This window comes from Microtus ochrogaster, unplaced genomic scaffold (genome assembly GCF_000317375.1).
Source record: "Microtus ochrogaster isolate Prairie Vole_2 unplaced genomic scaffold, MicOch1.0 UNK1, whole genome shotgun sequence".
Classification (NCBI taxonomy): domain Eukaryota; kingdom Metazoa; phylum Chordata; class Mammalia; order Rodentia; family Cricetidae; genus Microtus; species Microtus ochrogaster.
Window position 1 is genome coordinate 36,088,644 of NW_004949099.1, and position 6,067 is coordinate 36,094,710.

The following is a 6,067-nucleotide window of genomic DNA, read 5'->3' on the forward strand; positions in this document are numbered from 1 at the left end:
CAGAGCAGAGAAAGAACACACCTCAGCAGAGCACACAGAGAACACACCTCAGCAGAGCACACAGAGAACACACCTCAGCAGAACACAGACTGTGCACAACAAACTGATAGGCAACACTCTGAGAAAAACTGAAAACATTTTCTCTAATATCAAGAATGAGACAAATACGTCCATTCTGGCCGTTATTATTGAATAAAATACTTGAACTTCACTGGGTGTGGTGGTCCACGGCTTTAATCCCAGCACTCAGGGGGCAGAGACAGGTAGACCTCTATATTTTTGAGCCATCCTGGTCTATATAGTGAGACGCTATCTAGAAAAGAAAAAAGAAAAGAAAAGGTACTTGAATTCTACCCAGAAGAATAAAAGGAATACAGATAGAGAACAAAGGGGTCAAATTGCCCTTTTTGCAGATGATAATGGTCTTAACAGACACTAAGATTCAAACAGATGACTCATATCTGATAAATATTATTAGAAAAGTAGTAGGATGAAAATTCAAGGTACAAATATTACGTTCACAATAGCCTCAAATAATGGAAAGCCTAAGTGTAAACATAACAAAGGGATTAAGTTCATCTCTGAAGAAAACCAGAAGCCCTAAAGGAAGAAGCTGAACAAGACACTGGAGGGTAGAACAACCTCCTAAGTCCACAAATCAGGAAAATACTGTGAAAATGACCATATTATTAGACATTATCTAGAAATCTAAAACATCCCTTCCACTTACCCTCCTCACAGAAATGGGGGGAAGGAAATGCTCAACCATTATAAAGAACTGCAAATATGCACACACAGAGAGCGAGAAAGCACTCAAGAGAGAAAAAGAAAAGCCAACGAGACCCTGAACAAAAAGGGGGATGCTGAAGCTATCGCAATAGCTGGCTTCAGAGTACACTACTGAGCCATAGAAGTAAAGCCATGCAGCTGCCGCCACCAGATTCCACAGCAAAAGCATCCTCTGAAGAAGCCACACTAGCAGGTGCTGCTGAGAAACTGTACACCCACAGCTAGAAGACTGTGGCTAGATCCCAATGCCAATCCCTACTGAAGAATCAACTCTTAATAGATCAAGGTCCTTAATTAAGACTTTAAATTTTAAACTCTAAAAGAGGAGTTGGCCAACAGGGCTCCATGAATGTTAAAAAGCTACTGAACAGCAAAGGAAATAGGCCTAACAAAGAAAAAAAAAAAACAGACTAAGGAATAAAAGAAACTCTTTTCCAGTTATTCATCTAACAGGGAATTAATTAAGAAAAAGAAAACACAGAGAATATATAGAGAGCAGGAAAATATAAAACCTATGACCCTGTGGTGTGGACCCCTAGCCCCAGCTCTCAGGATGCTGAGACAGGATAATGCAAGTTAGGCCTGGCTATCCCCGAGTGCTTGGCAAATTCACAATCCACTTAAGCTACATAACATGCCTGTTTGATTTTCTTTTAGAAAGAAAGAACAATAACCCAAAAATAAACACCATCGTGCCATTCTGCCACTTGACGCTACCTCTCTTCCATCTTTTTTTTATTTTTTTTTTCCGTTTATTTATGTATTAAAGATTCTTGTCTCTTCCCCGCCACCGCCTCCCATTTCCCTCCTCCTCCCCCAATCAAGTCCCCCTCCCTCGTCAGCCCAATTTGGGAGCCTCTCTTCCACCTTGCACCTCCTGTTTCCTCTCCATGTCATTCTGGCGACTCCTCTGACTCCACCCTTTTTTTTTCCCAGTGTCCTTAGTCTGGTTTTCCTTATTCTGCCCAGCTATTGGCCAGCCAGCTTTTTTAAACCAATCACAGCTTAATTTGAGCAGTGTACAGAAAGATTATTCCAGAGCATTTCCCGCTTTTGTCTAAATTAGAAAGGAAGGTTTTAACTTGAACACAGCAAAATTATATACAACAAACAAGTTATCAAGTAAGAATTACAGTTGCAATATTCGGTCATTTGTATTTGGCAAAATCAGAAAAAAATATTCTATTATCTATCTTATCTTTGTGAGTACAAAGTTTCATATCTAATTTACCTTTTTATCATAACTAAAAAAACTTTGTCTAATTTTCTAGTCTTTAACCCATTAAAGACCCCAGAAGGTTGTTTCCTAATGACGGCCTGGATAGTCATCCTAGGTTCTTCTGTAATGTTGGGGCATCCAGCTTTGGCCCGCAAGCCAATCACAGCATATTACAGAGGGTAGGAGAAATATGAAATATTCCTTCACACTGTGTGAATGTATGTCCCTGTGATTGGTTTAACAAAAAAGGTGGACAGGATAAGGTTGGGTGGGATACCCAGACTCACTGGGAAGAAGAAGGATGAAGCCAGAGGAGTCACGAACCAGACAGAAAGCAAACTGGACATAGAGGAGAGGTAAAAGCCGTGATTAATAAAATGGGTTAACTGGGGTGGGGGAGGTGGGGAGAGAAGGAAGAGGGAGGGAAGGGGAACCGTGGTTGGTATGTAAAATGAATAACAAATTTAAAATTTAAAAAAAATGGGTTAACTTGAGTTGTAAGAGTTAAAGAAACCTAAGCTATTGGCTGGGCATTTATAATTAATAAGTTTCTGAGTAGTTAATTTGGGAAGTGACTGCCGGGACACAAGATAACTCCACCTTCACCAACTAGTCCCATTAATACAAAAATTCACATAACGCTTTTTAGATATGAAAAAAAAAACCATTCACTCTCTTGACCCATCAAAGAAATGGAAATCAAAAAGTAAACCAGGGTGTTAACTCTCCCAGGCTGAATGGCTACTGTGAAAAAATTAAAGCAATGGACGTTGGTGAGGATGTGGGGGAAACGTGGGTGAGGATTATTCACCTGGTCAGTACGGAAATCTGTGCTGGAAACAGAGTGTGGTACCATCCAGACACATCCCCGGTCTGAGAGTTTCTGTTGCTGTGATGAAACACCATGAGCAAAAGCAAGCCGAGGAGGAAAGGGTTTATCTGAGTTATAGTTTCACAGCATAGTTCATCACTGAAGGAAGTCAGGACAGGAACTCAAGCAGGGCAGGATCCTGGAGGTAGGAGCTGAAGCAAAGGCCATGGAGGAGAGCAGCTTACTGGTTTGTTTCCCCTGACTTGCTCAGCCTGCTTTCTTTTATAGAACCCAGGACCACCACCAGCCTAGGAGTGGCACCACCCACAATGGTCTGGGCCCCCCCCTCATCAATCACTAATTAAGAAAATGTCCTACAGGCCTGCTTACAGTCAGATCTTATGAAGGCATCTTCTGAATTAAGGTTTCCTCCTCTCAGATCACTCTAGCTTGTGTCGCAGTGGCATAAGGCTAGCCAGCACATCACTTCTTTAACCCAAAGAATCAAAGTCAGCTTACTGTGTAGGAATAACTGCAGCCATGTTTATCACGGCGCTATTCCTAGCAGCCAAGCACCGAGTCACCCTCCCAAAGGCTCATGAACAGATGGAGGGATCTTAACAAGTGCGGTTATACACACAAAGGACCTTTATTCATCCATTATAAAAACAAAATTATGTAATTTGCCTGCAAGTTCATTGAATTCTATCTTCCTACAAGCGAAACAAGCCAGCCTTGCAAGGACACCATCACATGTTTTCTCACACACATGGAATTTAGGGGAAAGGGGGTAGGAAAGAAAACGGGGACCATTCAGGGCATAGAAAGAAGGAAGTGGGTGTGAGAAAAGATAACAGAAGGGAAATATGATCAGAAGTTATGTGCATTAAGGAAATATCTAGACAAAACACTACTGAAAACCACGATGGGTGCTGATCATTTAAACAAAGGGAATAACAAGTCAGTATGAAAACTCAAGTCTACCAATATGATTCTAATACACAAGTAGAAAAAGATGAGCAAAGAGGAATTCTAATGAGGAAACATAATGGACAGGTTTGTTGCATCTAAACTGTATCATGATGCAATAATTTGAACTGTGGAACAGATAACTGAGGAAAAACACTACTCAGTGAAAAATAGAAAGTGATAAGCTTATCTGCTTGCAGGGAAGGTGATATACGACGTAGGTAAGGTTCTGAATTAGTTCTGAAGCAGTGGATCCGTCCATCAGCGTTATAGCAGCAGGTATACAGGCTTGGTGGAAAAGTCATACCTTGCACCAACATAAATTCCAAAGCCTTTAAATATTTAAGCAGGAAATAAATAAAAATGCACCATGTGAAAATGTGGAAAACTTGTTTTATGAACTCTTAAAATGTAAAAAGGAATGGTTTGGATTATAAAAACCCAGAAACTCATAAAATACATGATGATGGTTGGTATGTGAAAAACTGAAATTTCTTACACTGGAGGGAAATTCTATCGCATTGTTACTTAGGAGATGAACAAACCAAGACAGGATGTTTTCCGCTAACTTCACACCCAAGAGACTTACGTGCATGTGTGAAGCACTGTGTAGTGGCAGAAAGGTCACCATAAGGTCAAGGCCAGCCTGTGCTATATGATGAAATTCTATTTAAAAAGTGCACCTTGATCATGCAAATTTCTTGAAACCGGTCCTACTGTGTCCCAGAGTGGTCATTGGTGCAGGAGCTTAATAACCCTAAAGCCTCAACAGGGCGAACAGGCTCACACCACCCCAACTGGTTCAGTCCATTAGGAAAGTGTCGTTCACACACTTGTTCACCTGTTTGTTTGTTTTAAGATAAAGGCTCAGGATTCTGAACAAAGCCTGGTACCCTGCAGCCCACTGAGCCCACCTGCAGCGGCTCCCTCCTGGACTCTCCTTGTAAGAGCAGGTAGAAAGCCTTCAGTCAGGTGAGATCCATTAAGAAAACAGCCTGTCAGACCACATCTTGGGCATCTCCTGGGGCAAAACCCTGGTGGACCACCCAGTGAGCTTACTCTAAAACATGAGTGTTGCTCCTCAAAGCTCAAGGAACTGGCGCCCAGCATCCCATAGAACAAGGTGACAAGGTGGAAATCCTGCATCATATCATTGTTTACATCTTGGGCCTGCAAATCACCCTGGACTCTTTACCCCACTAACATCAGCCTGGAACACCGGAGACCTGGGCAGAACCAGGCGTCTAGGATGCCCCTGATCACCCTGAACAGGGTCACTGGCATCCGGTCCTGCAGACATCTGCTCCCTTCTGAGCTGATGTCGAACGACATATTCTGTGGCTGAATAAATGGAGAACAAGCTGAAGGGACCGTTTATAAGAGAAAACAAGCAGAAGAAAAACTAAGAGTAATCATCTTCCCCAGGAGACTCCTGCATGGACTATTGTTTATGAGAGACTTCCATCGTCCTTTCTACAGGTGGAAGGTTTTCTCTATATACTATTCCTACCATAGGAGCATGAAAAAATATCAAAAATCACAAGGAATTGCCCAACTTAAGCCAACTTTGCCTTTTTTCAAAGGTGAGGTATGAATACCAGAAGCCAGTATTCGGTTATTTAAATAAATTGATATGAGTCTACTGAATTATAGATAGATAGATAAATAGATAGATAGATAGATAGATAGATAGATAGATAGATAGATAGATAGATAGATAGAGAGATATGGATGCTGTGTGGACTCTATTTAAATTTTAAATTTTCTGGCATAGTGGTATACCTATTTATGCATAAAAATATAAGATATACTTATGCTAAGCTTTTTATAAAAGCTTAGTTGTAAATGTATACTTTTTATACAAAATAAATCAAGGGTATTTTAAAAGAAAGATACAGGCTCTGAACTATTAGTTCACAGAAAAAGGAATACAAATAGTTCTTCACTATGTGAAAAGATGCTACCATTCTTTTTTTTTTTTTATTTTCAAGACAGGGTTTCTTCGTAGCTTTTGGTTCCTGCACTGGAACTAGCTCTTGTAGACCAGGCTGGCCTCGAACTCACAGAGATCCACCTGTCTCTGCCTCCCGAGTACTGGGATTAAAGGCGTGCGCCACCACCGTCCAGCAAGATGCTACCATTCTTAACAGCAGTGATGCAAATTAAAACCATGTGAGAAACATTTTTATAACTTCTTTAGCAAAGATTGAACATTTGATTTAAAACTGTGCTGTTGTGCCTCCTCGTCCCGGAACGTCACGAGACACCGAGCAGGCGGC